Raw genomic sequence first — 13,971 nt, forward strand, 5'->3', positions numbered from 1 at the left:
GGGGGAATCGGCGATTCGTTTTCTTTGAGCACGATGCGTACTTTATTGCACGTTATGAAAATACTAATAATAATTACTATTTGATTATTGGTTGAATTTCATCCTTATCCACATAAGAAGAAGATAAATTAATATATGCATCCAGATATGTATTTATATAAAACATATTCAAAATTTTAGAAATATTTTTTTTATTTTCATTTATATATTAGTTAGAATTTATTTTTTATAGAAACCATTAGTTTTATTAAAAAAAAATATTCATAATTACAATAATAAAGGTTTAAATTATAATTGTAAACTAAACACATAATTGAGATATTTTTTTATAAACACAAAAACTTACAATTTAAGATCACACAAGGACTATACAAAAAATTAAAAATCTAATCAAAAATTTAAACAAAAGATAGATATGAACATATTTGATGCATCATAAACGAATCACAAAAGAGGATAAAGCTATTGAAAGACTAACGACAAACCATAAATCAGAGTCGAACGATGTGAAAAATAATCCAATAACTCAAATCACGTATCCAAATTCAATCTGATAATTCAAAGCAAAGAAGAAGATCATTATAACAGATAAACGCTATTTTGATCAGTCGTGACGAATGTCAAATCCAACCATAAGAAAAATATAAACAAAAATAACAGCCAAACAACTAAAACATGTTAAATATATAAAAAACATATTATATGCATAATTATTAAAAACTAAAAAAGAAAAGAAATCAAATATGTATTATAAGAATATAAAGGGAAAACAATAAATATTGACAACGGCAATCAACATCAAGTTTAATATCATCGTCTATCAATCATAAATGAAAATAGGACCAACGACGTTTTAGGTAAAAAATTAGTTAGAATTTGAATTTATGTGAGTATGTGTTTTTATCATGTCATGTATAAATAATTGTTAAATGTTATAAATATTATATTATATTATCTTGTTAAATACATTATATTTATGTAGTCCACATATAATGTTAGTATATGTTCTTTTCATTCGAATAATGTCATATAATCGTACTTTAGTTGTTCAGTTGTCTTTGTTTATAATCTTTGGATGAGATGATTAAAAGTTTTTGCTTAATATCTTTATTTTTTTAAAGTATATATTTAATATTTATTAAGAATAATAATTTTCTCCCTTATATAAAAATTATTTTAAAAAATATTTAAACCAAAGAAGAATTTATTATAAGACAAATTTAAAAAATATTTTTCATATCAGTAAAATTACATTATCATCTTAAAATCACCAAGACCGGATTTTTCTTTTGAATTTTTTTTTGACAAACCTTGACTTAAGTAATCTCGTTTCGATGAATCTTTTAAGCAAATAAAAACAGTTAGTTTTATTAAAATATATAAATTTAAAATTACAATAATAGTTTATAATTATAAACGTAAATTAACATTTCTTATAATCATAAATACGAAACTAGTCGGTCATATAACAACTATATAAGAAAAAAGTTAAAAATTCATAAAAAAAAACTCAAACAAAATAGATATGATAATAGGTTTGATTGCATCCACAAACAAACCAAACAAATCACAATAAGGGATAAAACTACTAAAATATCACCGACAACCGTAAATAAGAGTCGATCATCTCGAGAAAATTATATATGAACACAAAATGTATATCCAAATTCATCTGAGAGTCCAAAGCATGGCGTGTCAGTTAGATAATAAATAAACGCCATATACATCAATCGAGGCAATGTCAAGTTTAACCCTAAAAAAATAAACAATAAAATCAATCAAACAAATAATAAAAAATATTAAAACGTGCCAAAAGACAAACGAAAGCGTGTCACAAATGTAGAGAAAAATATATCATAAAAATATAATTATTAAAATTTAAAAAGAAGAAAAAAAACAAATATATAATATAAAAAATATTAATAAATGCTGAAAATTGGCGACCAACACCATACTGCAGCCAGCTAACCAAAACTCGGGGATTTTGCTACTACGAGAACCTGTAACTTTTTAATAAAAGAATAAAAGGTTAATAATGCATCATGTTTTTAACTATATCTTCTTAGAAACTTCGGATGTAAATTAAATCAAATTAGAAAGTTAATTTGCTTCTAACTTGGTCAGTAAAAGGTTTAATATTTTTATTTTAAATATCGTGTAATTGCAATTTTTTAATTAAAGTTGATAATTAATAAATCATCAAAACAATAAAAAAATATTTTAGTAATCGGAATATATTCAAGAGCTAACAGATTCGTAATATACAAATATACCCTTGCAAAGCAAACCTTATTTAAAAAAATGTTACTAAAAGGAATATTTTTTTAATTAATCTATCATAATTATAAGGTAATATTTTTTAATGATTCTCAACCATTTAATAATAAAAATTCAAACATTATTACAACTTTTAATACTCAAATCTAAAATCTTAAGAGATAATAATTATTTTTTTAACTCGTGGACAACATATACCTTTATTTAAAAAAAGTATTTATAAAAGGATAGATCGTAAGGTGTTAATGAAAATTAATTATATTTCATTGTTATTAATATTAATGTACACTTCTTATTATAAAAAATTGGGTAAATTATATAAATCGTAATTATAAGGTTTTATTTTGTTGAATCACTGATTATTAAAAGTTATAAAACAGTTTATTAATTATAGGGTATTATTTTATTTAGTCCCCAAACTATAAAATATTACAAAATGATCATTCGATTATTCATATGTTCTAAACTCGTCATTTCCTGTTGAAAATTGACGATCGTTTGAGCTAGACATTAATCTGTTGATTGAAATATGATAAAATCGTATTTTAATGATGTTTACTTGCATCGTTATTGCTTTCAAGTACTGACTCGACGACACAATGTTTCAAGCATTGCCTCTATGTTATAATATAAATGGAGAATTGATTCATAAAATGCAGTTCAAACAGTTTTGGGATCTTATTTTATCATATTTCAATCAATAGTTTAACGTCTAGATTAGACGACCATAAATTTTTAACGAAAATGACGAGTTTTAGAACATATGATTAGTCGTAATCATTTTGTAACTTTTAAAAGCCGGGTAGCAAAATAACACCCTATAGTTTAGGGATCATTTTATAACTTTCAATAATTAGGAGACCTAATAAAGTATCATCCTACAATTAGGGGATCATTTTTGTATTTTACCCTAAAAATAAACAAATTCTTAAATTTGAAAAAAAAAATAGTTAACCGTGGAGAAAGACAGTATAGGCTTTGACGAAAAGTCTGCCCCCATAGACAGTAACGGCGTTAGATTTATGACTCTAACAGTTTAGCCAGCACATCCTTTTAAGGCTGCTATCGTCAGCACCAAATTCATTAATTCCAGTCACCAAAAACCATTGCATTCAATGGTTAGATGAGTGGGGAACGATGGTAACTGGAGTGGAGAGTGGAAATTTAACTCGGACGAAATTGACTGGGAAATAAAAATAAAAATCGAAGCTTGGGTTTGAGAGAGTCAACTGAAAATGTGAAGAAACTGAAGTTTTTACAGAGTGAGAAAGAAAGAGATGTAAGCGGAGAATGGTCAAACATTACTTGTGGTGCCGATCAATGGTTGATAAACCCTCCATCTCCACCTCTTTCTCTCTCATTATTTCTTATTTTCTTCTTTAAACTCTTTCTCTATCTAAAACTCTCCTCATTTCTCTATCTGGGTTTTCTGAAGAAAGAAATGGCAGTAAGTTATTTCTTAGCTTTTTTTTTTTTGGTATTTTGGTGTAGTTTTATACTATTCTTCTGTTTGTAATTAATGGAATTATGGGATTTTGTTCTTTTTGTTATGCCACGAGAGATAAACCTAAGCAAAGCATGATTGTGTGTTTCCTTTTAGTTCTTTAATTGATTTTATTTGATGCTTTTCAGGTTTTGTATTGTGAATATTGTTTATATTATTATTATTGTAATCTTGTTTATGTTTTAGGCAATTGATTTCCTGAAATGAGCCTTTGGATGGATGAGATTTTTATATGACGCGTTTCATGTTCGGCTTGATTTCTGATCTGGGTTTATAAGGATCTGACTGCTTTGTAATCTTTGATATTAGAAAATTTAAAGCATCCAACAATGTCGATTAAATTGGATAAACAAGGTTGGTTTATCTGTGTGTTCGTCTCTAGTTTGTTCCGAATTCGATAAACTTGTATATGTTTATCATCACAAATTCACTGCATCCTAGCACCCATCGATCCATCTCTGTTTGTTTTTATTAATGATGGAGATTATTTCTGTTTGTATTGCCTAAAAACAAGCTTTTGTTTCCATTGCAGCAACGGCAACAGCGCTCCCCGTGCCGAAGTTTGGCGATTGGGAGGCTGAAGAAAATGTTCCCTACACAGTTTATTTCGATAAGGCCCGTCAGGGTCACGCCGGAGCAAAGTTTGTAAACCCAAATGATCCCCAAGAGAGCCCTGATTTGCATCAAGATTTTGTAGATCCAACTAGGTCTAATCCTGCTTCAATAGCAAACCTGGAGTGGATGAACCGGTAGGACAAGGACCTGCTAGAAGGGTACATGAACGCCGAAGGAGCAGGGAAGAAGGTTACCTCAGGCAATATGCTGACTCCCCGACACGTCATGACAATGTCAACCGCAGAGCTTCTGGGGACACTACTCCTTCACGCTATGGCCGTGGAGTAAGTTCCGGTGACGCACCAAAACGCTCTACAAGATCAAGTATTGCATCTGAAACAGCCTAGAGAAATCACCTCTTCATCACCAGGCACGAGGAACAGGGCGAGGTAGCATGGCATCACCTGCATGGGAAGGAAAAACTTCGTACGATAGTAGCTACGGTACTCCTGGGAGATCCAGACTGAGGCCAAATACTAGAGACGATGAAAGTGTAAGCTATTTTCATAGTCATTTCATTTTATCATCACAATTTGTCTGCAACACTTGATAATGCATTATGCCTGTCTTGCTTGGCTTGGGAATGACTCTTCTTGAGACAATCTTATCCCGAATTAAAAACTTGTCACTTTAGTCAAGCTTGGTGCTAATAATCTGGTTTCTTGTGTTACAGCCTGATAAAAGTGCAGCTGTTCCAAAATTCGGTGACTGGGATGAGTAATCCGGCATCAGCTGATGCTATACTCACATTTTTAACAAGGTGCGAGAAGAGAGGAACAATGGGGGTAGGGTACCAGGCATGTCGGGTGATCAATCCCCTACAACAATGCTCGGAGTCGGAAGCCAGCTAACAGCAATGCTGTTAAGGTATGTTGTTTGTGAGCCTCACTGAGCACCTCAGTTGCTTTGCTACGCCAATGGTTTACATGCATACAGATAATTCCTAACCCGTATTTCGTTGTTTCCTTCAGAGTTGCTGCTTCCATGGTGCAGGAAATGATGGATGTGAAAAACTTGTGGATCTGTTGTGAGTTGTGTGGGATGGATAAACATGTTTGTCTCTTTCGTTTTCTCTGTCATTTCGGCACTTAGCTGTGTATTTTGCTCTACCATTACATTATGTTTGATACACATTCTTTTATTGTATTCTAACCCGTAATTCAAGATTTCTTGTAAGTAAATGCTTAATAAACCAATTAGTATAAGTGCAACATTCATTCTTTAATAACTCACATAGATGAAAATACATCGAATGCAACTTTAAATATATAATTAAGTAAATCAGATAAGTTGAATTTTTATTAAAGTTAACCCCTTATTTTTTTGTTTAACAAGAGAAAATAACAATTTGCGTTGTAGATTACACTATCATCTTCATCTTTAATCATTGTGAATTCTATGTCTTATAATTGAGGGAACCTATGCATCTGATTGGAAGTGTCCGTACAAGCTTGGCTAGTGCATCTATCCCCTTATTCCACGAAGTTCTACAGTGTGACACCTTTAATATAAGATTAAAAAAAGTCGTTACCAGTTTTATTATTATTTAAATAACAAAAATGATAAAAATTATCTAAAAACATCAATGCTTTTTAACATTTCCGGTAAAGTGTCCAATAATAACAACCCGATAGAAAAAATAATAAACCGATACCGCTTTTTTTAGCTGTTTTTAAAGCTGTCGCACGTGATTATTTCCCTCTTATTCTCTTCTCGCATAATATTTTAAGTTTGACCGCTTCTTTATTGTCTATTTTAATTATCTATTAATTTATTTCGAGTTTTCATATACCTCGGAGACCTTCATAATTTTACCAAAGTTATGCTTCAAATATTGTAGATGTCCCAATAATTTTTTGTATATCCCCACTCCTAATTACATCTATTATCACGAATCACTCCTCCATTGTTTTATAAGTAATGTTGTCTAAAGAGAATCGTCTTGCCGCAACTTATAAGCCCAACTAAGTTCTTACTATTAAATAACATAATTAATAAATATTTGTATTATTTGATTAATCTACTTATTATAATAATTAATTTCACCACTGTAATTTGTAATCTCACCATTAATACAAGAGATATAGAAGTAGAGTGACTGACCACGAAGACCCAAAAGAAAGCCAAGCGAAAGCGCTTAGCAAAGATCTTGCATGTGTAAACGAATACGTACCAGAATAGAGGGAATCGCGCCACGTGGACACTTTTTAAAGCTCACATCGACCGCGCAACCTTCATAAAACTGTTGAAACTCTCGTCCCTGGTTTAAAAAACTCTAGACGTCATAATTTCACCAGGATTCTCCACTTCGCCCACATCATTCCCGATTTTTTCTTACTGTACTTTCTTGATTCTCGATTCAGGTATGATATTTGATCTCCCATTCTCTTCTTTTTTAATCTTTCTAGTGGATAATTTGAATTTTGATTAAAAGTATGCCCTCTTGTTATTTTCTGTCAAGTGATTGTTCTTGTCTCTTTTTTTTACTATGTTTTCTTGATATACTGAATCGAACTGGATTATGATAACACCTTGATGCTGTTTGCTCTTTCTAGGAGCAAGTTTGTGAAAAAAGATCTTATTTTTATGCTAGATAGTATTCTATCACTATACCATGTCCATGTTTCACTTGTTTTTAATTAAAAAATGGAACATAACGTGTCAGTCCCTGGATTCTGTTTTTTAGCTCTAAATAACGAGGTGTGTTTGATTTCAGATTGAACTTTTTGTGTAATGCAATTAAGTATCTTAGAGTTTTCATTGTTTGCTTTTAGTCTTCGAGTAGTACTTTAAAAAATCATAAGATGAACATGAGCACTCTGGAGGGTACTTCCCTTCCCACAGGCGTATACAAACTAACAAACTAGCCAATCCGTACAGCTTGGACCACCTGCAACTATTGATTGAGGCTATTGATGATGATTTAATTGAATCTTCCGCTAGAGCTTTCACAGAGTATGCTTAGTTTTCACTTAAAGTTTACATGAAATCTATCTTTATGGATCTTGCATCATGCTGATTGTTATTAATTTATTGGGATTTTATATCAGGCTCAGAGCAATTCAAGGAGGAACCATGGAAGGACTGTTGTGATGTAGATTCAGGTAGTTAAATTTACATGGGATGCTGTTTATAGTATTTTGTTTGACCTCATGTGCTACCTGAATTGCCTAGTAGAAGCTTTTTTGATGAGCTACCTTGTAAACTCATTCTATTTATCTTTACGAGTTGAAAGATTCCTTGTTAATAACAATGTTGAAGCTCCATCAACGACTGAATTTTAAGGTAGATATCATGTGGGTTTCAACCCCTGTATTGACTTAGGTGTTGTTAGTTTTTGTGAGGTCCAGGGTCCTTGGGACAGATTGTTCTGCCCCATAAATTGTTGAATATATGGAATTGCTGTTAATCTTTTCATATTTGAAGTAAGACTAATTAGAAGCACATCAATCACACTCCACTTAACCAAACGCAATGTAATCCAAGTGAAAATCTAGGTTATATTATGTGCCTTGCAATTGATTAAAAAATGATGATGGATCAAATGCTTCTTTATGTTACTTGAGAGATTTGCACTGAAATGGAAGTAAAACAGGAAGTACTTATAGTAATTTTACTTTGTTTTTTATGCCTATATTTTCTCAGAAGATGTATTCACTCCTTTAGCTGTATGCTGAGCATTGCCACCTTATAGAGTTTGTGCTTAATAACAACAAGAGCATTTTGTTAATTAAAACACACTTCTTTGGTTTCTAACATAGTTGTTTACCCTTATTCAGAAGGATGTTTGTAGGATTTACGAAGGTTGATGTTATTGCTTTTCAACTTTTTAGCCCAATCTAATCTTATGTTTTACTCGTGTGATCGCCTAGGTTCTTTATTACTTAATTTATTCTTTGTAGTTATTACCCTGATATTACTCTGCGTTTCTAGTTGCTGTAGCTCGCATCCCTCCCCTCCCAGGCTGGAGGTCAACTGATAATAATCGGAATAGGGTCCGAAGACTTTCTCCGTGCCCAAGTGTTATCACTTTGGAATGTTCAAAACTGTCAGTGGTAAGAACACTTCCACATGGTGTGCTGTCCCAAATGTGTAGCATAAAACATTTCAAGGAAAAATGTGTATATTTCCTTATTGTTTCTGTGCACTTGTGTTCATAAACGATGTAATAAAATTTTCAAGTGTCTTCATGCGAAAAGATGTTGATTTAAAGAGCTCTTAACTATTTAGTATTTATAGGTGTTTTCTCCATAAAAAAATGACTCCACTCTCGCATATTCATAACAGTTCCTACAAACATCATGCAATATAACTGTAACCTGGAAGCAACTGAAGAATGAACCCACTCACCCCAGGCCCACAATGAACCAAAACAGTCAACAAAATTAACTTTGAAACAATGGTGAATTTCCCTTGTAAGAAAACAGACTAAACTATTATCTTTACAGTATCTTATAACTAAGTATTAATCTAATAATAACCGTGGAGCATTTAGGCAGATCCTTTGCTAATATATAGTATTAATCTATAACCCATATTTATACACTAATATAAAAAATATAATCTACAAACGACATTAAAAGTACATGAATAGTTAAAAGAATTATTATTATCTTTAAAGGTTATGGATTTCAACAAAGTCTATTGAGATATTTGGTCTTTATTATAAAATAATTAATTTTTTTTAACATATATTATTTGTAAGAGAAAAAACTTGATGACCGAAAATGACTTATAATATATGATTTAATTAACTTTTTGTATTTGTAAAAATAACCAACGAATTCGCAACAAGAATTTACATTTCGTAACACGAATTTACAAAATTCGCAACTCGAATTCGGATTTCGCAACTCGAATTCGTCAATTTCGTAACTCAATTTTATCACGTTTACCTATATAGGTAATTTACATTTCGCAACACGAATTTATCAAATTTACAACTCGAATTCGGATTTCGCAACTCGAATTCGCCAATTTCACAACTCAAATTTACCGCGTTTACCTATTTAAATAATTATAACCGGTCAAAATAATAATGTTTTCTATCTTTTTTTACCGGTTTTGTTAATAATTCAATTTAAAAATATATATGTGATATTATTAAAAAATATATTAAAATTATTATTTTGAATTTTTTTTTCTTCTCATTTTGTTACAATATATAACTTAAATTCTACAACAAGCATTGGTTTATATTTACCTATATAGTTAAACGCGGTAAAATTGAGTTGTGAAATTGACGAATTTGAGTTGCGAATTTGGTAAATTCGTGTTGTGAAATGTAAATTCTTGTTGCGAATTCGAAAACTGTGTTGAGAAATTGGAATTCGTGTTACGAATTCGAAATCGCGTTGCGAAATCGTTGGTTATTTTTGCAAATCCCAAAAAAATATTAAAATGACATTTTCGATTACTTATGTTATTTTCTCATCTTATAATCATTTACATTAAAATATATATATATATATATAATTTATAAAAATATTAAATATTTTTATATGAATGAATTGAGTGGTCGAGAATGAGGATGATTGAGGGGACAAAGACGGGGGAAGTTTCCAAAGCGAGTTTTGCTTTTGGTTATGAATGGTAATTTTCTCTCAATCTCTTCCCTTTATTCACGCCGCTCTCTCTCAACTCTGTTTCGTCTTCCCCTGTTCCCATCCATCACCGTTTGCTTCACTTTCTTAATTTTCCACCTAAAATGTCTGAGTTTTCTTTGACGTCCGCCAAGAAGAAAACTCAGGACCTGTCAAGTCTTTTGCTCTCTGACTTTATGTTCTTTTGCTCTTTCATTCTCTCTCACCCTCTCTACTTTTCCGTCTTCATCTTCTTCAGGACCTGTCACTTTCACTCCCACTTTTGTCAACCATGGCTTCGCTTGCCACCACCTCGACAACTCACCCGAATCCAAGGTAAGTTTCCTACTTACTACCTACCAAACACTTGTTGAAACATTGAGATCTAAAGTTGAGGATCAAAGTGATGGCTTTGGATGCTTGGAAGAGCTTGAAGCATTTAAGATCGTGTTTGAAACTAGAGAAAGCCCAGATTCAGTTTTGGAGATGGAGTCTCAAGGAGATTGCTTTCAAGCTGTCGAAGAAGCTCCCACTGGAAACAAGGGTCCTTTAGCTGTGCCTGAAAATGTAAAACCACCGGAGATTACGCGTACGGAAACGAATCAGGTGAAGGCGGTGGTGAAGATCTTTGAAGACTTTGTCGTCAAAAAAGATGGGGGAGAAAATTTGTCGTCGAAAAAGAGAGGCAAAGAAGTCAAGTCAGTTGGCGTGGAGTTCAATAAAGTTGATGAAGAAAAAGAAGATGAAATCATGACAATGGGGAACAACAAAATAAGTGATGTTATAGTGATGGGTGCTGAAAATGGCTCTGAGCATGCTGCTAAAGCAATGGTGAATGATAAGAATTACAATTACCAAACAATGGGATCGGATGTTTGGAACTTGGGGTCGATGAGAAAAGGAGTGGAAGAGGACACTGGCATGCAAGCTTTTCGAGGAGAGACATTCACAATGTGGTGGGAAGAATTTGCTTGGGAGACTTTGAAACCGATTCCATTAGTGAAGTAGAAATGACAAGTGGTTTGAAGAAAGGAAAGAAAGGCGGCGGTAACAACAATGGCGGCTACTACCACGACAACGAGGAAGAGGAAGAATCGAATAGGCAACTATGTTGCTTACAGGCTCTCAAGTTGTCGGCTGGGAAGATGAACTTGGGAATGGGAAGGCCTAACCTTGTGAAGATCTCAAAGGCACTCAAAGGGATTGGATGGTTGCATCATGTCGGCAGCAGGCATGGCAAGAAGAAAGGGTACCATTGAAGTTAGATTTCATTTCATCACAAAGTAAATATGTTGAAATGTTACTCTTTTTCTTGTGCCCCATTTGTATGGGGTGGATGAGTAAGAACATAAAACAATGAATATGCAAGTGTGAACATTTGATCGTTTTCCTAGAGGTTTTCCATTTTCCTGCCTTGTTGGCGCGGTAGAATAGGTTAGGCCTAGACCCTAGAGAGATGCTTGTCATTGTCCATAAAAACCATTGGTTCCTCAAAGCCAAACCTTCAGTTATGTCACATGCTGACTAATGCACTAATGGTTTTTAACATTTTTACCTGGATTTGCATCTAAATGTAACTTGCGTATTAAATTCCATTTCTATGTGCCCCAATAGTTGGGATCTCTGCAGTCAACTACCTATATTTGCGCCCTTCCGAAGGGTGGGTTTGCAAAGCAAGCGAATTGTATTGTATGGTTTTGTGACTCTGCCATCACTTTTATTAGGTATTTTTCCTTCCTGTCTCAGCTTGCCGGCTTCACCTATTTATTTACTTTATTGACATTTGGAAGTTAATATGCATTATTGAACAAAAAAAAAGATAAATGTACACTTCCCCTAAACATTATTGTACAAAAAAGATAAAAGATAAATGAAAATTCAGCTCAGTTGGTAGAGCACAAGGGTTTTAATTTTGAGGTCGTGGGATTAAGTCCCACGAAGGACATTTCATAATTTGGAGGTCTTCACGGAAGCTACTCTCAACCTGACGTTGAAAACAACCTACTATTTTACCTCTCCTTACCCCATTACATATGGAAATAAGGGTCATTGGATAAAAGAGAAAAGATAAATGACGACATTTTACCTATTTTTTGATTTTTTCATTGGATTCCAAAAAGAGAAAGAGATAAGGATAAAAGAAATCTGATTGTAGCCGAAGCTAGTCCCTCTCAAACGATAAATGGTGCCCGCAAGATATTCAATGCCTGTACGGTTGGTAGACAGTCACTTATTAATATAACACCAAGATACCAGGGACGGACCACTAGTAGCGATCGGGAACCGTCTCCTATTAATTTTTTTTATAAATCATGGGATGATTATATGCACTCACGCAACAATCATCCTAGTAGTGGTATACGATATTAAACAATGGCGGATGAAGGGAAAGAGATGCATGCAGTGATGTTCCCATATTTTGCTTTCGGTCACATTAGTCCATTCATTCAACTCTCTAACAAGCTTTCCCTTCATGGAGTTAAAATCTCTTTCCTCACAGCTCCCGGTAATATTTCACGCATCAAATCATCATTCCTCGTCTCCCCAACATCCAAATCATCCCTCTCCAAATCCCTCCGGTTCAAGGCCTTCCCCCCGATATCCACAACACTTCTGAGATGACACCCGCCATGCATGAGCTGCTCAAGCAAGCCTTGGATCTCATGCAGCCTCAAATCCAAACTATACTCTCAGATCTCAAACCCCATTTTGTTTTCTTTGATTTCGCCCAACACTGGCTTCCGACACTGTGCTCTCCGCTAGGCATCAAGACGGTTAACTTCTCGGTCTTCTCCGCCATCTCTGGCGCTTACATCATTGTCCCCGCAAGGCTTATTGGAGTTGAAACCGATGAGCCCACGGTTGAAGACCTAAAGAAGCCTCCTTGCGGGTTCCCGGAAACATCGGTTACTTCTCTCAAAACATTCCAGGCTCGAGACTTGACATATGTTTTCAAGAGCTTTGATGGTAGCCCCGCGGTTTACTATAGAGGCAACGATTGCCTTCAAAATTGCAGTGTAAATGTTTTCAAAACCTGCAATGAAATGGAGGGTCCTTACATCGATTTCATGAAGACCCAGTTTCAAAAGCAAGTTCTTTTATGTGGTCCAATTGTTCCAGACCCACCGTCCGGTGTGCTCGACGAGAAATGGGCAAATTGGTTGGCTCAACACCCACCAAAGTCTGTCGTTTTTGCTCCTTCGGCAGCGAAACGTTTCTCCAAGATGATCAGTTAAAACAATTGGCTATGGGGTTACAAACTCATTGGGCTGCCATTTTTCCTGGTTTTGAACTTCCCCGGTGGAGTGGAAGCCCAGGCTGAGCTCGACGGGTTTTGCCAAAAGGGTTCATGGAGGCGGTTGAGGGAAGATGAGTTGTCCACACGGGATGGGTCCAACAGCAGCTTATATTAGCACACGAAAGTGTGGGTTGTTTCATTTGCCACTCTGGGTTTAGTTCCATTATAGAAGCTATGATGAACGATTGCCAGTTGGTGCTGTTGCCATTCAAGGGCGACCAGTTCTTGAACAGCAAGCTCGTGGCTGGAGACTTGAAGGCCGGAGTGGAGGTGAGTAGGAGAGACGAGGATGGGTATTTCTCCATGGAAGACATTAAGAAGGCTGTGGAGACCGTGATGGTGGATGTAGACAAGGAACCAGGAATTTCCATAAGAAAGAATCATATGAAATGGAAAGAATTTCTGCTGAATTCAGAGATCCAGGGCAAGTTTATCTCTGATCTAGTTGAGGAAATGACAGCCATGCTCTAAGCTCGTGTAAAATGCATGCAAAATGCATCTGTAACTTATATTATTATTAAGCAATAAAACGTACTATTTAATAAGAGCATTTAGATAATTTTAGTTTAGGCCATCTCTATTCTCTAATCCTTATCTTCACTCTAGCGCATTTCTATCTCTACTCTAGAGATAAACACATTTCTATCTCTATTCTAGAGATAAACAGTAATTCATCTCCAACGCTATCTCTACAT

General features: G+C 34.1%; 2 pseudogenes; both read left to right on the plus strand.

Annotated features, from left to right (window-relative positions):
• Positions 1-3,660: 3,660 nt before the first annotated feature.
• On the plus strand, positions 3,661-5,503 carry LOC120167666 (annotated as a pseudogene).
• A 6,745-nt stretch (positions 5,504-12,248) lies between these two features.
• On the plus strand, positions 12,249-13,823 carry LOC120167722 (annotated as a pseudogene).
• Positions 13,824-13,971: the final 148 nt, after the last annotated feature.

This window comes from Hibiscus syriacus, unplaced genomic scaffold, assembly GCF_006381635.1.
Source record: "Hibiscus syriacus cultivar Baekdansim isolate YM2019G1 unplaced genomic scaffold, ASM638163v2 tig00111693_pilon, whole genome shotgun sequence".
Classification (NCBI taxonomy): domain Eukaryota; kingdom Viridiplantae; phylum Streptophyta; class Magnoliopsida; order Malvales; family Malvaceae; genus Hibiscus; species Hibiscus syriacus.